This window comes from Nicotiana attenuata, chromosome 1, assembly GCF_001879085.1.
Source record: "Nicotiana attenuata strain UT chromosome 1, NIATTr2, whole genome shotgun sequence".
NCBI lineage: Eukaryota > Viridiplantae > Streptophyta > Magnoliopsida > Solanales > Solanaceae > Nicotiana > Nicotiana attenuata.
In genome coordinates, this window is record NC_031989.1 from 94067469 (window position 1) to 94090001 (window position 22533).

Genomic DNA, 22533 nt, shown 5'->3' on the forward strand with positions numbered 1-22533 from the left:
TAGGGAGAAAAATTGGAAAAATCAAATTGAGGTATGAGAGAGATAATTACCCACCTTTGAAAAATCTGGTGTCCAAAATATACCGAAACTCTGCCAAAATTTTGAAAACTAAAGAGAAAAGAAAGAGAAAGGAAAATCATTTCAAAAAATATTTCATGTTTTTCTGTTGCGCCAAAACTGACCGAACTACGCGGGTTTGATTCTCACCGGATGTGGGATTCGTAGGCAACCCTCATCGAGTCCAGTCCCGTTTTTGCAAAAATAAACCAAAATTTGAAAAAAACTATGTTGTCATTTTTGTCATAAATGAAGTGGTGTCTAAATAGCCGAACGTCCCAACGCCGGAAGGCCATTTTTTGCAAAAATAGCCGCCGACGGTTTCTTTGCTATTTTTTGGCCACCTAGCAAACACAACCCTAAAATCTTCCCTGTTGAAGTGCTGAAGGGCCGTATTTGCAAAAGTGGTCGTGTTTGTTTGAATTTTTGAAATTTGTAAAATGACCCTTTTATCAGCTTTAATAAAATTCACTTTGTTTTAAACCAATCACCTTAATCTAAATGTGCAGAATGAGCACGAGTCAAAACTTACCAATGAAGGTCATGACCAAGATTCCGTTGGAGCTACACATGTGGTGGGAAGATTTGGGTAAGGAAGGACGAGACATGGTCAACCATTACTTGGGAGCACTCACCGGATTATTAAAAATCAGGCCTAGGGGGACATAATAAAAGCACTAGTGATATTTTGGGACCCAGCTCACAACGTTTTGCATTTCTCGGACTTCGAACTCACACCTACTTTGGAGGAGATAACGGGTTATGCTGGGAGTACCGAGGGACTAAGACATAAATACCTGGTCACTCCAAGGGCCGTAACCCCTCACAAGTTTCTGGATTTGCTAAAAATAAGCAGGCAAATACAGTATGTAGATTTGGCAAATGGGTTTTCCACTCTACATTTCATATACCAGCGGTATGGGCATGTAAGAGGATTTGACAACCCGAAAAATGAAATCTGCAGTAAAGGGAACCAGTCAAAGTGGGAAGACATAGATGCTTCGCTTTCATGGTGGCAGTCTTAGGTCTTCTAGTGTTTCCCAGGAAGGACGGGAATATTCATCTACGGGTAGCTGGAGTCGTCAATGTTTTGATTACCAATGCCAAGAGCACCCTCGCCCCTATGATAGTATCTGAGGTATTACGAGCTCTCACAGCTTGCAAAGCCGGAGCAGATTTTTCAAATGGTGCAATTTGTTACTACAAATGTGGATGATTGAGCACCTGTGTCATCATCCTCGGTATATGAACTACGGGTCTACAGGGAAAAGCTGCATCGAGGAGTTTGGTACAAGGGTCTCTGGTTCAAAATGCCAGAAGGGGTCAGAGATTGGGTGTCCCGCCTTCATTCCATAACTGCAGGTCAGATAGAGTGGACACTGGGTTGGCTTCCCGTTGAAGAGATTGTGTACATGCCTTCCACTGGCCCCTACTTCCTCCTGATGGGTCTTCGAAGCATCCAGCAATATGCCCCGTACCGGGTTTTGAGGCAATCGGGAAAATGCCAGGTAGTTCCCCAAGACGAAGATCTTAGTGTTCATGCAGTTGAAATCCGCTCTGATGGCCAATTTCATGAAGAAGTGGTTCGTCATATTTGGAATGAGTGCCAATATTTGACAGCAAACACCCGAGTACGTGATTTGTCTAGAGGCTAAGTCTCTCCTGGTTATCTTGCTTGGTATAGAAAAAAGGTCACTGCAAGGGTCGAACCTGAAACGCCAACCAAAAGACCTCACATCCAAGAATTTGTTGAAGCGTCGCAAGAACAATGGGCTTGGTTGACTAAAGAAAATGAATACAGGGCCACTATAAGCAGGTCGGAAAGGCAACTCAGAGATCTTAAATTTGATAGTGGTGTGCAAGCAGCTGCAGATGAGGATGAAAAGAAAAGGTTGGCCCAGGAAAATCAAGCCCTCCGAGCCCAAATCCAGAAAATAAAAATAGCAACAGAAAACCCGGTCAGGAGCGGAGCCGATGAAAAACTAATAAACGGTCTTAGGCGAAAAGTATGTGACTATGGGACTGATTTGGAAAAGACCGAGGTTGAACTAGCAAAGGCTCGAGCAAAGTTAGCCAGGAATGCAGAAGAACGGGCAAGTTTCGTTCGACAGTTGAAGGAAAATTACGATAAAGGAATCACGGGTCTAAAGAAAAAGATCAATACCTTTGAGAGTGAAATGACCAAACAATCAATGAACTTCAAAGCAGAAAGGGAGCACTGCTATGCATTGATGTCGCAACTAGAGGAGGACCTGCAACAATTGCAAGAGCAAAATCATACTGCCACACAAGTTTTGGAGGCCAGATCTCAACAAATTGGACGTCTGCTCCAAGAGAAGGGCGTCATCAGGGAGAGGGTTGGAAGAATTTCTGACAATATTGTGATGAAGTGCAATGAGTGCGAGGACATGACTAGGTCCATGTTCTTCGCTACAGTGATGATTTTCGTCCGTCAGATAATGGACGACCTGTATCGCCTCCAAGAAGATATGACACGTAGGCCCGCTGCAGGACTGACTGATGTCCCGCGGGCCTCTGGAGCAGTTTTGGAGGCACTTATGTACTCCTGATCTTTCTTTTCGAGTCTGTATTTCAGTTTCCTTTTAGAGTCTGTTTTGAGTTTGTTTTAGTTTTTCAGTTCTTAAGTATGTATGTTGGAAGTCGTTGTAATAGAGGAAAATCAGAAGTTTTATTTAATGAAAATTTGAAAACCCAAAAATGTTTCTTTCTTTTTATTTCTCATTTATCCCTGAACTACGTAGTGATCTGATTCGCGCGACGTCGTGATACGTAGGCAATCCCCATCGAATCCGGTCATAGATATAAATAACTTGAATAAGAGAGAGAATGATGAAAAGAGGGCGCAAGAAAAGAGAGAAAACAATACAAAAGAGAGAGGGCGCAAAGAAAAGTGAGGAAATAATGAAAAGAATAAAGAAAGAAAAGATTCAAAGATCCGCAAAGGTAACAAAAGACGGGATGAGACATGCAACCATTGCAAAACATGTAGAAAAACGTTAACTGTCTAGGTGCATTGCATTCCCCAACGTGCGATTCCCTATGTGTTAATTGTCTCAAACTAACCGATTTGTTGTGTATGCTGTTGAGACTAGGTTCTGTTTTTAAGGTGGTTGGTTTTGTGGTAACCTGGCTTCGCACCCTTACATTACAAGATCCAAGGGAAGTGTCGAAATGTCGTCAGAGAGTCATCTACCAACAATTCCCATCCCAGAGGACAGTCCGTTGTCGGTTATCCTAACGTTAGAGTCAGCGACTGCTGAAGAGAACAGGGCACTGCACCTCCGCATGTTGGAAATGTGGGTTGCTTGGTCTAACGGTAGAGAGCCGCATAGTGCAAAACCTGGTTTCCCCGAGTTGATTCCCAGAAGAAGTGGAACCTCCGACATCCCTTAAATTACCCGAATACCCCACTCGGATACCCCACCATGTCAGCCTATTTTGCCGGAACGCCTTCTGAGGTTCGTCCCCAGACACTTATTTTGGAAGTGGCTTCTAACATATTCACCGCACCACCAACCTTGGCCACGGGACAGCCAACATAGCACAGGCCAAGCTTTGAGCCATCATCCTTTACTTTCCAAACACCACCATTTCTACCGGACACAGCTCATGCCACTACAAACTCTTACCCTCAACAACCTCGGTATGAGTTTACTGTGGGACAAGAGTGAACTGTAAAGAATCCCGAGCAAGAGGAGATCACTCGGAAAATGAAAAGCATAGAACAAAGTCTCAAGAACATACAAGGCCTGAGTGGCCAGAAGAGTGTATCCTACGTTGACTTGTGCATGTTCCCGCATGTTCATCTGCCCATCGGTTTCAAGACTCCCAAATTTGAGAAATATGATGGACATGGGGACCCCATAGCTCACCTGAAGAGGTATTGCAATCAGTTGAGGGGAGCGGGCGCAAAAGAAGAGCTCCTAATGGCTTACTTCTGGGAGAGTTTAGTCGGAATTGCATCTAAATGGTATATGGACCAAGACATCTACCGCTGGCACATATGGGATGACTTGGCCAGAGACTTTGTTCGGCAGTTCCAGTACAATGTGGACATAGCTCCAGATAGAAACTCTTTGTCCAATTTCAAAAAGAAGTCTTTGGAAAGTTTTCGAGAGTATGCTGTCAAGTGGCGCGAACAAGCTGCCAGGGTGAAACCCCCAATGGATGAGACCGAGATGGTCAGTGTCTTCTTGCAAGCCCAAGAGGCTGATTACTTCCAGAACATGATGTCTGCTATGGGCAATCCATTTGCAGAAGCCATAAAGATTGGGGAAATGGTAGAGAATGGTTTGAAAACGGGTCGCATCCTGAGCCAGTCGGCTATAAGAGCCATCTCTCAAGCAATCTAGAGTGGGTCGGGGGCTGCGGCAAACCGGAAAAAGAAAGAAGAGGTAGCAATGATGGCCTCAAGTCTGAAAAATCGTCGTCAACCCCGAGGTTACTATGGTTCCTCTTCCAGAACCCCACAGCATTACTACCCTCACCAAGATGCGGCACATGCCATGACTCCTTATCCTTATGTAGTAATGAACGCTCAGCCGTATGTCTGGACGCAACAATATTACAATCAAAACCGAGCTCCACCTCCCAGAAATAACCCTCCTCACCAAGCTCCATATAATCCCCGTCCCCCACAGAATAATTTTCCATATAATGCTTGTGCCCGTGAACTACCCAGAAAAACCAACTTCACACCCATCGGTGAATCATATTCCAGCCTCTTCCCAAAGTTGGTCCAAATGGGTTTATTGCAGCCCGTACCTCCAAACAGGCAAAACCCAGAGTCACCCTCCTACCGACCCGGCGGAAGGGCACGATACTGAAGATTGTTGGACCCTTAAGAGAGCGATTGATAACCTGATAGAGCAAAAACGGGTAGTGTTGAGGGATGAGGAGACCCCCAATGTAACCAATAACCCACTGCTGGCTCATAATAACGGGCCAGTTATTAGGATGATTTGTGAGGACAGGGATTTCGACCCAGCTTTGAAGGCTATCATTGCTATTGCCGATGTTGAAAAAAAACCCAAAGCGGCAGCAAAGCAAGCTAAGGATGAGAAGAAAAGCAACTCCACTCCTCAAAGAATAGTTTAGAGTATGGAAGCCAAAACAGGGGTAGTACCTCCTAAATATGCCGTTCTTTATGTTCCCAGGGCCCCCAGAAAAGAACAATTCGTGTTGACTCCCCCCAAAAGGTTCGAGCTAAACAAGGGACCTAAGATGTACGTGCCAAAGGGGACATATGTGGCGCGGGGGCCGATAATCTCGCCCAGGCTGACTGAGCCCGTCGTTATCAGCCGCGCGCTACAGAAGCCCATGAAAGACTCCATGGCCGTTCCATGGAACTACAACAAAGCAGTGGTGGCGTACAAAGGAAAAGAAATCATGGGGGAAGCGAATGAAACAAACCCGTATGGGAAGTACCTCAATTTGGAGGAATTGAACAAGACCAAACAGAAACGTTTTCCGCTTAAAAAGCTAGTTAGTGCTGAAGAGGCAGGGGAATTCTTCCGAAAGATGAAAACCTCGGAGTACGATATAATTGACCAACTCCGGAAGTCTCCCTCCCAGGTCTCACTTTTGTCCCTACTGATAAGTTCGAATGAGCATCAGAAAGTGCTGTTGAAAACGCTTAATGAAGCATATGTTCCGGTCGAGACCACGGTTGAGCAGCTGGAAAGAATGGCGGAACGATTTTTTTAAGTCAACCGGATCTCATTCAGCCGAAATGATTTGCCTACGGAAGGAGAGGCCCATAACAAAGCTCTTCATTTGACCGTTAAGTGTGAAGGATACTACGTGAAAAGAGTTATGTTGGACGACGGATCTGGGTTGACATTTGCCTCCTCTAGACCTTACAGAGAATGGAAATTAGGACTGAAAGGATCAGACCCAACAATGTTTGTGTACGTTCCTTTGACGGCGTCAAGAGGGACACGATAAGGGAGATTGATTTGATCCTAACCATCGGCCCTGTGGATTTTGAAGTGACATTTCAGGTTTTAGACATGGATACCTCCTACAATTTTCTACTACGAAGGCCTTGGATCCATGCTGCAGGAGCCGTACCTTCTACCCTTTACCAAATGGTTAAGTTTGAACACGAAGACCAAGAAATCGTGGTCCATGGAGAAGATGAGCAATCAATCTATAGGGACCCATCAGTTCCATGTCTGAAAGCTAAGGAAGGTAGTGAGCACATAGTCTACCAAGCTTTTGAGATAGTAGTCGCGGATCAATGTGAGGAAGGAACCCCCTGTCCTTAACCCTTCTTGTCAAATGCGTCAATCATGGTCACCACTGAAATGATCAAGCACGGGTACAAGTCCAGGGAAGGGCTTGGGGTATCTTTGCAAGGCATCACGGAACCCATCACTCTAACTGCCAGTGAGAAATTCTTCAGTGTGGGTTTCCAAGCCACAGAAGTTGACATAACATGGGCTAATGAACATAAAAAGAATGGGTGGGTCCTGCCTCAGCCGGTCCCGCATCTCTCCAAAACATTTGTCAAGCCTAGATACATAGAGGAAGAAGATGAGGCCTTCACGACTGAGGAAATCAAGGACATTTGTAGAGCGATGAGGCAGATATTTGAGGCTCATATGGTCCAGCAGGGTGAAGGCTCGAGCACCGCTGAGGTGAAATATATGGTGCCGAATGCCAAGCTTCAAAATTGGAAGGCTACTCTGTTCCCAGTCAGGAGGGAATTCTGGTAGTTACAGTCTTGCCATTTTTTCTACATTTCGAGTTATTTCAGGGTGTAACTCGAATGTTTTTAGTTTATTGTCTTTTAAATTCCAATGTAAACCCTCCTATCTTTAAAATTCAATGAAATGAAATCAATATTTCATCATCTATGAATCTATTTCTTTATTCTTTCTAATTTTTCGTTATTTTTCTTATCTCTCTTTTTAGTTCTAATAATGCGGACTTAAATAACATGACATGCTTGCGGACTTCATGCCCAAATCCTAACACGTTGTCTAACTGTGAAATAATGAATCAAGAACCAGAATATGATGAAGATGAGGCTTTTAAGGAAATAAACCGAGAACTGGAACAATTTGAGAATAAGCCTAAGACAAACTTAAATGAAACTGAGCCAGTTAATTTGGGTAGTTCGGAAGAGGTCTAGGAAACCATGATAAGCATTCACGCTGATGAAAGAACTAGAGATGCATTGATCCAACTTTTGTTCGAATTCAAAGACGTGTTTGCTTGGTCCTATGATGATATGTCAGGACTGAGTGTTGATTTAGTGGTGCATAAATTGCCAACTTAGCCCGGTTATCCCCCTGTCCAACAAAAATAGAGAAAGTTTAAAACCGACATCAGTGACAAGATCAAAGAAGAAGTCACCAAACAGCTAAAAGCGGGTGTCATCCGAGTGGTCTGATACACCACATGGTTGGCTAATGTGGTCCCAGTGCCAAAGAAAGATAGGAAAACCCGAGTATGTATTGATTATCGGGACTTGAACAAAGCAAGCCCCAAGGACAACTTTCCATTACCAAACATCCACATCCTTGTTGACAACTGTGCCAAACATGAAATACAGTCTTTTGTGGATTGTTATGCTGGGTATCATTAGGTTCTGATGGATGAAGAAGATGCAGAAAAGACGGTTTTCACCATACCCTGGGGTACTTACTGTTACAGGGACATGCCATTTGGTTTGAAGAATGCTGGGGCAACTTACATGAGGGCTATGACTGCTATCTTTCACGACATGATGCACCAGGAAATTGAGGTGTATGTGGATAATGTGATCATTAAATCCAAGACGCAGGATGATAATGTGCGAGATCTGAGAAAGTTCATTGAGCGACTGCGTAAGTATGACTTGAAGTTGAATCCCGCTAAGTGTGCATTTGGAGTACCATCTGGGAAACTTTTGGGGTTTGTAGTCAGTTGGAGAGGCATCGAGTTAGACCCATCAAAAATAAAGTCTATTCGGGATTTGCCCCCTCCGAGAACCAAGAAAGAAGTTATGAGTCTGTTGGGAAGAATTACATCAGCAGATTTAATGCTCAGCTGACTACTACGTGTGAGCCCATATTTAAGCTGTTAAAGAAAGATGCGGTGATTAGATGGACAAATGAGTGTCAGGAAGCTTTTGACAAAATCAAAGAATATCTGTCGAATTCGCCAGTGTTGCTCCCATCCGAGCCTCGAAAGCCTTTGTTCTTGTACTTGACAGTATTAGAAAACTCTTTTGGATGTGTTCTCGGGAAACATGATGTGACCGGGAAGAACAGTCCATATACTATTTGAGCAAGAAGTTCACTAGTTACGAAGCCAAATATACTTTGTTGGAAAGAATTTGCCGCGCCCTAACTTGGGTCGCTCAGAAGCTTAAGCATTACTTGTTAGCTTACACTACCTATCTCATCACCAGATTGGATCCTTTGAAATACATATTCCAAAAGCCGATGCCCAGGGGAAGGTTAGCGAAATGGCAAATCCTGCTCACCGAGTTTGATATAGTCTATGTCACCCGCACGGCAATGAAAGCTCAGGCTTTGGCGGATCACCTAGCTGAAAATCCTGTTGATGATGAATACCAGCCTTTGAGTACCTACTTTCCGGACGAGGAAGTAAATTCAGTTGAGGTAATTCCAGAGGACACTAATGCTTGGAAAATGTTCTTCGATGGAGCTGTGAATGCAAAAAGTGTCGGGATTAGGGCAATTTTGATCTCACCCACTGGTCAGCATTATCCGGCCACAGCCCAGCTTCAGTTTTTCTGCACGAACAACACTGCTGAGTATGAAGCCTGCATTATGGGCATGAACATGGCAATTGATCAGGATGTGGAAGAATTGTTAATCATGGGAGATTCGGACTTGATTATCCGACAAGCTCAAGGTGAACGGGAAACTCGGGATGTCAAGCTTATTCCATATAGGCAACATGTTGAAGATCTTAGCAAACGGTTCAAATCCATCAAGTTCAGGTACAGTCCTCGGTTTCACAATGAGTTGGCCGATGCACTAGCTACTTTGGCCTCGATGCTGCCATATCCAGGCAATGTCCATATTGACCCGCTGGAAATCCAAATTCGAGAAAGACATGGTTATTGCAACACAATTGAGATAGAACCAGATGTTCAGCCATGGTATCATGATATCAAAAGATTTTTTAAAACAAAGGAATATCCCGAGCAAGCCAGTGGAGACCAAAAGAGAACCATCAGAAGGCTCGCCAGTGGTTTCTTCTTGAGCGGAGAAGTCTTGTATAAAAGGACTCCAAATCTGAACCTTTTAAGATTCGTGGATGCCCAAGAGGCTGGAAGAATCATGAATGAAGTGCACGCAGGAGTGTGTGGACCCCATATAAATGGATACGTCCTTGCATAGAAAATTCTTCGGGCAGGTTATTACTGGAAGACTATAGAAAGGGATTGCTTCAGTTTTGTCCGAAAGTGTCATCAATGTCAGGTACACGGTGACCTGATTCATGCACCGCCTTCAGAATTACATCCTATATCAGCACCGTGGTCGTTTGTTGCTTGGGGTATGGATGGCATTGGGCCGATTGAGCCAAAAGCTTCAAACGGGCACAGTTTCATCTTAGTTGGCATTGATTATTTCATAAAGTGGGTTGAACAATCACTCTCAAAGCCGTCACCAAGAAAGCGGTGGTGGACTTCGTGCATTCCAACATTATCTGTCGTTTTGGTTTTCCTAAAACCATCATTACGGACAATGCTGCAAATTTGAACAGTCATTTGATGAGGGAGGTATGCGAACAATTTAAATCACGTATCGGAATTCTACCCCTTATCGACCCAAAGCTAATGGTGCAGTTAAAGCAGCAAATAAAAACCTCAAAAAGATTCTTAGGAAAATGATCCAAAGTTCTAGACAATGGCATGAAAAGTTGCATTTTGCATTGATGGGATATCGCACAACTGTGCGCACATCAGTTGGAGCAACACCCTATCTATTGGTTTATGGCACTGAAGCCATAATACCCGCAGAAGTTGAAATTCCATCTCTTTGAATCATCGTTGAGGCTGAGGTTGAGGATAATGAGTGGGTCAAATCCCGTTTAGAACAGTTAACCCTGATTGATGAAAAGCGGATGGCCGCAGTTTGCCACGGGCAGTTGTATCAACAAAGAATGGCCCGCGCCTACAACAAGAAAGTGCGGCCTAGGATCTTTAAAGTGGGGAAACTCGTTCTAAGACGTATTCTCCCGCATCACAAGGAAGCAAAAGGAAAGTTTTCTCCAAACTGGAAGGGCCCGTACATCATAAGGAAATTGTTGCCGAAAGGGGCATTGTACTAAGGAGACGTTGAAGGAAATGACCCTAAAACAGCTGTCAATGCAGACGCGGTCAAAAAGTATTACGTTTAACCCTTACGTGGTACAGATATTCTCCGATTGAGATGACGAAGGCTTTTATTCTTGCTAACCAAACATTATTAACCTTTTGCAAACCCTTTGAGCCGGTTATCCTTTCTTTGATTACCCTCTTTGGAACCCGAAAATGTGCAAAATAAATAAATCAAAAGCAACAAAAAAGACAAAAAGAAAATCATAAAACAAAGTCGCATGAACTACGTTCGACTTGATTCCGAAAGGATACGTAGGCAGCCTCTCTCTTGGGTTCAGTCACACCAAAACAAAAATCCAAATTTCCCCAAAAGTGAAACTGGGGCAGATGTTATAATGGTTCGGTGATGGTTTGCCCGAAATGTTCAAAAGTTGTAATTCAATCCAAACTCTTTTTACCCAAATCTTGTTCAAGTCTTTCTGATCAATCGGTAAAAATGTTCAAGATTGGAAGATGTGGTTACTCGGATATGATACAATCAAATGAGAGAAATAAAAGAGAGAGTCTTATTGGTGAAAACCCATACGGGCACCGTAAAGCGATGGTGAGCAGAGAAATTGAAAATGAGAGAGTCTTGTTAGTGAAAACTCACAAAGAGCACTATAAGGCGACAATGAGAAGAGAAATGAGAGAGGTCAGTTGGTGAAAACCCGCAAAGGGCGCCACTGATCAAAAAAGGAATCACTTACAACCATCGGTACTGATAAGAGTCCTAGCAAGGTTTCTCAGTTTTGAGATATGCGTTATGAAGGGTTTTATGAGAGTTGGATGGTTTGCACATATCGGGTATCCAGTCCAAGAAGCATGTCATGTCTATTGAAGTCTGCATGCACTCCAGATGAGTCCTTCTTTCCTTTCCCCGAAAGGGACACTTCTCGTTTAAATTCATTATCCTGTCCGTTGTTTATATTTCTTTGAATCCCTTTTGGTCTAATTCTCCTCTGAAACTAATACAAAGAAAGATGACAAGATTGGTTTTACAGGGTTTTGTTCGATAAAAGTTAAAATTCAAGAAAAGCACCCAGCCTCAGCAGGTGCATCAAGTCGATCTCGACTGGCCATGATGGCCGATGCTCCAAAGTCAAAACTCTTGAAAAGGAAAGAAATCAAAGTCAATTGCCCATAAAGGCAAAATAAAAATAAGATGAAAAGGCCAAGTCTCACACGGGTTAACCATCATGTGGAATTTTGGAAAGGCAAGATCCCTGGGTTTAGAAATGAAGCCAATTTCTAGAAAGCCAGCTAGCAATGGAGATTTTCATTGAAAGAGTCGGGCCGAGATCAAGTGATCGAAACAATCAAGGCCACAAAACCAACCACCGTTTCAAACTGATAAATTGTTCTTTGATTTGAAAACAGGAAAACAGGCGCAGTCCAAAACAACCTTGCAAAAAGCGGGGGAAACCAAAAGAAACTGCGCAAGCGCTAGAAACAGTTTTGCAGCAACAATCCAAAAAAGGAAGTCCCTTTCAAACTCTTCATTCATTCTCCTAAATAAAATGAAAAGTGAAATAAAAGTAAAAAAGGAAGGAAATAAAAGAAAAAGAAAATTCAAAACCATGGTAGCATAGGGCCTCCAATCTCTAGCTACATTTTTCCAACATAGGGTCTCATTCCCTAGTTGCCGCCAGCATAACCTGGTAGTCTTTTTCTAGTATAGGTTCCCACTCCCTAGTCGCTGCCAGCATAACCTGGTAGTCTTTTTGCAGTATAAGGTCCCACTCCCTAGTTGATCCCGGCATAACCCGTGGACCTTTTCCGACATAACCCGATGACCTTTCCCAGCATAACCCGAGGACCTTTTCCGGCATAACCCGATGACCTCCCCGGCATAACCCGAGGACCTTTCCGGCATAACTCGATGACTTTCCTGGCATAACCCGTGGACCTTTTCGGCATAACCCGATGACTTCCCCGGCATAACCCGAGGACCCTTCCCGGCATAACCCGATGACTTTCCCGGCATAACCCGTGGACTTTCCCGGCATAACTCGATGATTTTCCCAGCATAACCCGTGGACCATTTCCGGCATAACCCGATGACCTTTCCCGGCATAACCCGATGACCTTTTCCGGTATAACCCGAGAACTTTTTCGGCATAACCCGATGACTTTTCCGGCATAACCCATTGACTTTTTCAACATAACCCGATCACCTTTCCCGGCATAACCCGAGGACCTTTTCCGGCATAACCCGATGACTTTTCCGGCATAACCCGTGGACCTTTCCGGCATAACCCGATGACTTCCCCAGCATAACCCGAGGTCCCTTTCCGGCATAACCCGATGACTTTCCCGGCATAACCCGTGGACTTTCCTGGCATAACCCATGGACCTTTCCGGCATAACCCGATGAATTTCCTGGCATAACCCGAGGACCTTTTCCGGCATAACCTGATGACCTCCCCGGCATAACCCGAGAACCTTTCCGGCATAACCCGATGACTTTCCCGGCATAACCCGTGGACCTTTCCAGCATAACTCGATGTCCTTCCCCGGCATAACCTGAGGACCTTTCCAGCATAACCCGGTTATTTTTCCAGCATAACCTGGTAATCTTCCCAACTTAGGGCCTCCGATCCCCATTTGATTTTATTTTAGATATAGGGGCTCCACTCCCTAATCTCTTTTTCTCAAGGATACACGATCCCGATTGTATTGCTTTCAATATAGAAATAGTTTAGATTTTGTTGCAATAACTCACGAAATTTTCCTAGTGAAAACTGGGGCAGAAAAATTTCGTTCGTTTGTTGTTTTGGTGCCTGAACAGGTTTTTACCATAAGGCACGAGGTTTAAGATGACCAGAAGAAGAAGTCCCAACCTAAAGAAAAGAAAAGAAAAACAAGAAAGAAGTGAACTTTAAGTGCAAAAGCGGAGAAAAGTTGCGGACTGCTCAAGATATGATTGAAGTTACAAGCTTTGCATGTCCCGCCTTGATCCGAAAAGCTGAAGAAGAATGAAACAGTGGTTGCAGCTAACGAGCATCAAGATTCAGATCAGAGTCTGCAGGAAGAACCAGCCAAGACTCAAGATCAAGCTTTAGAAGGTTTATAGATAGGAATCTTGTAAGTCATGGTTGATAGGTTTAGCTAGTTTAGCTTTTTATCTTTTATTTCGGTGTAATAAGGAGTTCAGCAAGCAGAAATAGCAGTGAAATCACAGTTTCTCGATAGTCCCAGCTATCAAAACTTCCAGAATTACATTGACCTGATTCCTTTATAGGCAATGATATGTAGGCAACCTCCAAAGCAAGGTTCGGTCAAACTTTTTCCAAAAAATGCTTCTCATGGAGTTTCAAACGGGCAAAAAATCACTCGTAATTCTCATTTTATCTTTGCCCGAAAACCCTTCGTGTTTCCGAGCAAAGAGGGGCAGCTGTGAGCATGTGATTTTTGTCCTGTTCAAAATACTCCTATAAAATGAAAGAAATAGATTTTTTTCCCAATTATTTGCCATTTTATAGGATTTTTTGTAGGATTTTATTAATTGTTTGCATTTTTGTGCACGTTTAATCTTTATAAAAAAATCATGAAAAATGCCCCAAAAATGTCAAAAATACCATGCGTTGCATATTAGACTTTGTGTTCATATTTTGGGATTAATTAGTTAATTAATTGCTTTATTTAAATGAAAATCACAAAAATTGGCTCATTTTTACATTTTTAGCTTTTAATTTTAGATTAGTAATTTTCTCTCTTTTAATTTAGCATCAACTAATTTTTGTAAATATTATATTTGATAATTAGTTTAAATTTATAATTTAGATTAATTTAGGAGTTTGATTTAGGATTTTAATTAAAGAAAGAAGAAAAAAAAACAAAGAAAAAAAAGGGAAATAAGAAAAGAAATTGAAGAGAAAGGGGATTTAATTCGAAATTGGGCCATTTTAATACCCAAATCCGCCTGGTCCAGACCCAGCCCAATCTTTTCAAAAACCCGGTCCACCCCTGATAAACCAAACGATGTCGTTTTCGTGGTTTCAATCCCAACTGTTGATCTCCCATGATCTAACGTCCAGGAACTGATTGTCCCTTTAGTATATTACTGTCCAAACAACCCTCCCCCTAACCCCAAAAATCCATCTCAGTCTCTCATCTCTCTTAATGAACCAAACCCTAGCCGCCCTTATATCCCACGCCGCCTACGCCGTATTCCGCCACCGAAAATCGCCCCACGGCGGCGGCGACACCCCAAACTCCACTAAAATTAACACCCTATAATCGTCTTTCCCTCCCCTTTCCAAATCCCCAAACCATTTCCCTCAAATCTTCATCCAACTACTCGAATTTTAGATCTGAAATCTGACCCTCAAAACCCTAAATCACCCAAACGGTCCCAAACTCACAACGTAGGACCCTCAACATTCCCTCACCACTACCCTGCCCTCAATTTCCCAAAAATCCCCGCCAATTTCTTCGAATCTTAAATCTAAGATCCCTTGAGCCCTAACTTTTTCCCTTTTTTTGATTTCCGTTCACTGTTTGGTTGTTTGAACCCCAAACTTTCATTAGTCGACTGTTTTTGTTAAGAACAGTCAATTAATGTTAGTTCAAGTTCATGTTACCTTGTGAAAGGTTGGTCAAAATACGTAGCTAGTCTGATCTTTTAAAGCAAATTTAGGTCATTCTTTTCCCTCTCCTGCTTGTTTTTTGTTTCTTTTCCTTTTGCATGTGCAGTGTTCTTATTTAGACGCATGATTTAGGTTTTTTTTATTCTTTTCTTTTTGACTATTAGTTTGATTACTGGCATCTGTCTTGTTAGAATAACTGAAGCATGTTTAAAATCTCATCATTAGAAATTCAATTTGCTTAGTTTCAGGCTTATTTAGGTTAAACGTTTGTGTTTTGGTAAATTATTTGTTCTGTTTTTTCCTTTTGTGTTTGCTTCTCTTTTAGGTTTGTTTCAATATTTAATTAAGTTGATTAGGATAATGTTAAGAGTTAATTGATTGGCTATTTAGCCGATTCCTGATTAGCTTAGACTTAGCTTGATTCAATCCGTTAATTGAAACTAGTTATGTTTGATTTCTATGTTTTCTTTGCATAAGCATTCTGGATTTTTGATAGTTTGTTTGATTACAAGTTAAATGCACTGTTCGTTTTGGATTAGTTGTTTAAAATCTGTCCATTAGGTTTAAACCCTGAATGCCTTAAGCTTAAGATTGATTTTGGAATTAAAAAAGAACACTTGAAACAATGCTTAGGAGGTTCCCTAAAGGTCTTTAAAATCAGAATAGGATCAGATTTGGTTAGAATTGGAATAGTCAGTAAATAAAAGGGTAAAACTGGACTTTTACATTAGGTAAAAATCAGAAGGTTCTAGGTCTTTGTAAAGCTATCCCATTTTTAGTAAAAATGCTGAAATTGGGTAGGAAAAAGGACATACAGCTGTCAAAGATGCTGTACTATTCTGAAATCTCAGAATTTAGGTTAGAATATTCCATTTTGATGCCTTCTTTGTGCACTCTATAAAAAGAACAGCATTCACTCACACACATTCAGATTTGAGAACCCTAAAAATACACTCTAAAAAGTTCAACTGTTGTGTTCTTAGGAGCTGATTCTTTTTTTTCTCTGGTTTTAGCAAAAGAAAACTTAATGAACTTTTGTGGGATTTTCTGGTTTTCACAAGTCAAAAATGGATTGAATCTGAGGATTTCTTGTTTCTCTGGGGTTTACTGTCGTTTGGGTTCTGTTGCTGCTCCATTTCTTTTAAGTTTCAGCCAGCTTTTTCATCTGTTAGCTGCTGATTTTTGTTGTTGTTTGTTCAAGGTACCGAATTCAACTTTTCTTCATGTAATGCTTGTTAAAATGTATAAAATTGAAGCTGGAAAATTACATGTGATGAATGGATGTCTTCTCATGCTAGTTTTCTGATTGCATTGATATAAATCCCATCAATTCGTTGCTATGTGAGTTTAAGATTCGAAATAAATTAGTATGGGTAACTTAGTTGATACATGATACTTATACTGTTCTCTTTAAAATGGCTTCTTGTTTGTCGTTCCCTTTAGTTAACCTTTTATTTTATATTGATTATGGACTTGGATTGCTGTGACCATATTTTTTCTTCTTTTTCTCATATGAAAATAACATAAAGTTTGTATTTGAGGTCATAACTTGTGGATTTGGTCACTAGTTGGCCAAATCAACAAGTTTTGAAAAGCTAAAGGGGCTGGAATTTGGTCATGTTCATCCTGCTGATGTTGAGAACCTCATCTCATCGAACTAAGCGTGATAAATCAGCCATGGGAGTGGACATTCCATTAGGCTGTTACCTTAAATAATTGTAATAGGATTAGCTACTGTATCTTCTAGATTTCTTTGTGATAGATTAGTTTATTGATGCAGTAATTTAGGTATTGATAGTCCATAATGTAATATTCGGACTTTGAAAGCTTTTACTTTACCTGGGATACTTTGTTAAATAAGTTTTAATTTCGTGCACTGTGATTAAAATTGCTGCTATTTGGTTCTTGTATTTTTGTAATGTGGGTATAGTGATGCAGGGGCCAAGGCCTTGGGCAAGATCTGTAAAGATAAGGGGCCTGTTTCTAATTTAAGTTTGGGTCAGACTCGTATATAGGCCCAATTGAGGAAACAACCTAAACAAGTCTGGGCCTAGGCCATTGGGCCTAGGCATTAAGCCCAATAGCTTGGCTCAATTATAAAGTTCCTCTTATTTTTATTTTATTTTTGAAAATCATAGTAGTGTAATTAATCTTCAAACTTGAATTGTATTTTGATATTTTGGGCTCTGATTCTCCTACTTAAAAGCAAATTGAGTTACATTTGTTGCAAACATGTATTATGTGAGTTTGGGCTTAAAACATAGAGGTAGATAGGCCCAGCCAGTAGATAGTCGCAACTGGGCCCGCCTAATATAAGCCCAATGTGGGCCAGACTTGGTCTAAAATCAGATGTGGCAATGGACCTTGAGTTCCTCATTTCTGGGCTAAATTCCAAGCCCAATGCACCTTCAGACGTTGATCAATCCCTAACCAAATAACCTAATGGGCTACTTCTGGCCCAATTCCCCTTATCCAAAAATGATTAAAGGCCCATTACATATACCCCAAAGCATGTATATAATTAATAGCTTTTTATTGAATTTCAATATAGATTTAAATAGGAGCATCCTTAGTTTGCTTTAGTGAAATACAAATCGTTTAAAATACATCGAGGCGTGCCATTTACAATTGAGTCACCTAATCTATGGCCCTCGCATCAATATTATAACTAGTGTAGAAAACACTTTGAACAGTCGTAGTTTGCTTTAGGCGCGCTTATAATAAAATCATCATGGCTACGGGTACGGTTCCCGTGATGTAGTTGTGATACCTAATTTCCAAATCCGGTGGTACATCTATGTGACCCGACAAAACTTCTAATAACTTCAATAAATTAAACATGTTGTAGATCATGGGTACGGTTCCCATGACATGATTCGCAATGTGTATCAAACAAACAAGTATACGACAATCGTAACTTGTTCCAGAATAATTCCATAAAATAATTAAAAGTGATTATAAAGTTAAAAATGCACAATAGGTTTAAAACGTGTAGTAAATCAGATAATAGGGCAATTATTAATAGTTTAAGCGACCGTGCTAGAACCACGTAACCCGGGAATGCCTAACACCTTCTCCCGGGTTAACAAAATTTCTTACTTAGAATTTTTGGTTCGTAGACTTTTAAATAAAGTTGATTTTCTTCGATTTGGGATTTTAAAAATAAATCGGTGACTTGGGACACCAAATAAACTATTCCAAGTGGCGACTCTAAAAATAAATAAAACAATCCCATTTCGATTTATGTCACTTAAATTGAAAAAACTCCCTTATATCCCCTTTCGGGTGTAAAAAGGAGGTGTGACAGTTCCCGAAGATTCGGACGCCACCAAATCAACGGTCAAAGAGCTGGAACAGGTTATATTGATCGAGTACCTGCCCGAGCGAAAGGTATACCTGGGAACGGGATTAACCCCCAAACTCAGGAAAAAGCTTATTCAACTTCTTACTGATAACATAGATTGTGTTGCTTTGTCCCATTTAGACATGACAGGGATCCTACCGGAGATAATGACTTATCGGCTAAGCCTTGACCCCAGGTTCAAACCGGTGAAACAAAAGAGAAGGCCCTAGTCCGAGGTAAAACACGCATTCATAAAGGACGAGGTAACTAAACCTCTCAAAATAGGGTCCATTCGGGAGATAAAATATCCTGAATGGTTAGCCAATGTAGTCGTAGTCCCTAAAAAGGGAACAAACTTAGAATTTGTGTAGATTATAAAGATTTAAATAAGGCATGCCCCAAAGATTCTTTTCCACTGCCTAACATCGATCGCACGATCGACGCCACGGCTGGCCACGAGATCCTTACATTTCTCAATGCCTATTCCGGGTACATTCAAATTCAAATGAACATGGAAGACCAGGAAAATACTTCATTTATCAGCAAGTATGGAACATATTGTTATAATGTAATGCCCTTCAAGCTAAAAAATGCCGGAGCTACTTACCAACGCCTAGTAAATAAAATGTTCAAAGAACAAATAGGTAAGTCAATGGAAGTTTATGTCGGTAACATGCTAGCTAAGTTCCTGCGTGTAGATGACCATTTGGCTCATTTGCAGGAAATGTTCGAGATTTTGAGGAAATATACTATGTAGCTCAACCCCGAGAAATGTGCTTTCGGGGTTTCGGGCAAATTCCTGGGCTTCATGGTGTCAAATCGGGGATCGAGATCAACCCCGACAACATCAAGGCCATCGAAGACATCACCGTCGTGGACAGTGTAAAAGCCGTGTAGAGGCTAACTGGATGGATAGCTGCTTTAGGCCGATTCATCTCGAGGTCATCAGATTGTAGCCACAGATTTTTTTTCTCTACTCAAAAAGAAGAACGATTTCGCCTAGACCCTGGAATGCCAACGGCATTAGAGGAACTAAAGCGATACCTGTCGAGCATGTCACACCTCCTTTTTTACCTACACCCCGCAAGGGTGTAAAGGAGTTTTTCCAATTAAAGGACAATCGGAACGGGATTTATTATTAATATTCAAAGCCGCCACTTGGGAGATTAATGGTGTCCCAAGTCACCGGTTGAATCCCGATCCGAGGAGATCATGACTCTATTAACAGTCCACGAACCAGAAATCCGAGTAAGGAATTCTGTTAACCTGGGAGAAGGTGTTAGGCATTCCCGGGTTCCGTGGTTCTAGCACGGTCGCTCAACTGTTGCATTTGATTTTATCTAATTTCAAAACATGTTCTAGTTTATGCTTTTATTAGTAAACCGCTTTTATTTTTATGTTTAATAAGAATTGCAACATCGTGAAAATGCGTCTCGAACCACGTCGCACCAGTGCACCCGTGATTGTTAACACATTTCGACTTCGTTGAGATTTGGATTTGGGTCACATAAATGTGCACCCGAATTTAGGAAAGTAATATTATTAAAATACGCGCTTAAAGAGACTAACGCGTTATTATTTGGGGAAGGCCGTGAAATTCGCTAAACGGCCCATCCCGAAGTCTAAAAAAAAATTAATATAATATTTATTGAGGGCCTCGTAATTTGTGTATTTTTGCTTGGCGAGGCTCATCACATTTATTATTTAAAGGCAAACCTAAAAACAACTATGGTTCTCTATTTTTACTTGTCTCTAGTAATGGAGGAAAAAGTCCTACTTAATTCATTATTGGACTAAGTGGTAATTATGCACCACAGTCCAGCCATTGGGCTCTAAGATAAGCCCAACGAGGGGGAATTACACTCAGGTCTGCACGATTTCAACTGGTCCATCAAACGCCTTGGTCCAGGCCCAAACGAGAATGGAGTCAAAACTGGGCCTGGGCCTACGCCAAACCAGTCAGAACCTCAAATCAACAAATGTAAATCTGCTGAGTTACTTCAGGCTATTTTAATTGTATTCAATGACTTATACGAGGAAGAACAAAGTATACTTATTTATTTGCCTACTGGTGCGTTCCTAGATGTCACTAACGGTGAAAAACAAACCAGAGGAAGCATCATATTACATGTTAAATGCAATGAACGTGACTGGTACACTAGAGTGGTCATCAATTACAATAGACTGTTAGAGTTGTGTAAGCTCAGCATGAATAGTGCAAATACCCTGGCTTAATATTAACAGGCCTATTCGAATTAATACAACGGGGCTGCAGTTCTACAATAAAAACAGGCTCATATTCAGGACTTCTAGTTCTAACCTTTATATGCAGTATTCAGATATTGAGAACGTGAACTACAATCAATTCCAAATGTCTCAACAGTATCGAAAACAGTCTGGTCCAGTCTCAATTATACAGTCCAGGATTTATACACATACAAATCGATTCTAAACTATGCTGTACAATTAAATCTAACGCCTATTTAACTACCAACACACCACAGTCCAGGCAGCATATTTCAGGATCAAATAGGTGAGTAATTGTATTCCATTTCAAGCTCAAAGTTACAGCAGAGTAGATTCAAACGTGTACCTGGAAGTCAGAGAGCAATAAGAAGAAGAAAAGATCAGCAGCAGTAACAGTTCTCAGCAGCAACCCAGGAATAAGTTCAAATTCAGTAATAAATCAGTTGACGCAGCAAATTCAGGAACAAATTTGAAATTCCAGTGATAGATCAAACACAACAACAATTTCTATCACTGAAGCAACCCAAAACCAGCTCGAATACTCAAAATCAACCAACAACAACTCGAATAAACCCCAAACGACCCTATATGCAGTAAATCTCAACTATAGAACAGAACACAGAGAAACTCAGACTATTTCTGATCCTAGTGAGCTAAAGAGCTGAATTAATGGCTGAAAGTTCGAAAATGATCTAAAGGAAGCAATGAAACAGTAACTTTTTTTTGGTGTTTTGTTGTTTTCTATTGTTTTTGGTTTTTTTGAATTTGTGATTTTCTATCTCAGATCTGAAAAGTTGAGGGAAGGGCTCAAACCTATAGCAATTTTCAGGGATTCCCCCAAAAGCCTCATCAGCAAGGCAAATGAATGCCTATTTATAGGCAAACTTAGGGTCCAATTTCAGATTTTCACTTTACCCATTAGTCCCTATTTTAATTCTATTTTTTACCCCTTATTTTCTGACTTGTTACACAAGTAACTACCCTAGGTTTACTGAATTTCAGTTTAAAACCCCTTCTAGAAAGTCCTAGGGGGTTCTATTCTGATTTTTCTACCCTTAGAATCCCTAAACTACCCTTGTATTAATTCTGAAATTACTATTTCTAATAAAACTACCCTTTTTCATACCCAAACTACCCTTAATACCTCCTAAAATTACTGCTCAAACAAAGCTCAATCAGCTATACTCCAAACTAAGTCCTACAACTCTAATAATGCATCCAATTGGTAATAACTAAACTGAAAACTAATTAACTGACTAATCACAGAACAAATCTTACAATTGAATTAACTATCTAGCCACAGAATCGAAGTGAAGTATCAGGAAGATCAAGGAGCAACAGCTTTCAAACAAAATTTGACTGAAACTAATCATTTAGACTAATTAAAACTGAATTAATACCTAACAATTATACTAACGATTGACTAACTAAAAACTGAACAAGACAAAAACAGGATAAACAAACAAAAATGAAAATTAAACTAAGAACTAATAGAAACATGTATCACCAATAATCTAATCGACAGAGTTATATCACAACAAATCACTAATTAAAATATTCAGAAATTAAAACTACACGTAATTAAAAGATAGAACAAGAAGCGAACTAAATCGAAACTGAAAAGGGGAAAACGACTTACTGAATTAAACATCGAGCTTATTTGATTTCTGGGAACGAATTTAATTGATATTATGGGTTTATCTTTGTCGAAATAAACTCATAATATTAATCAAAATCATCCGAGAGAAAGCTTTCCAATGGCAGAAAAACTTGAAACCCTAGATTTGAAATTGGAGGCGGCCTGGTGAACTTCGAAAGAAAATAACCAAGGATTTGTAAAGGGGAGGACGAGGGGACTGTATGGTGAAGAATTGGAGTCATTTGGATGAACTTGTGCTTTGGCCGGACTTTAGATCTAAGATTCGAGGCAAATGACTAGGATTTGAAGA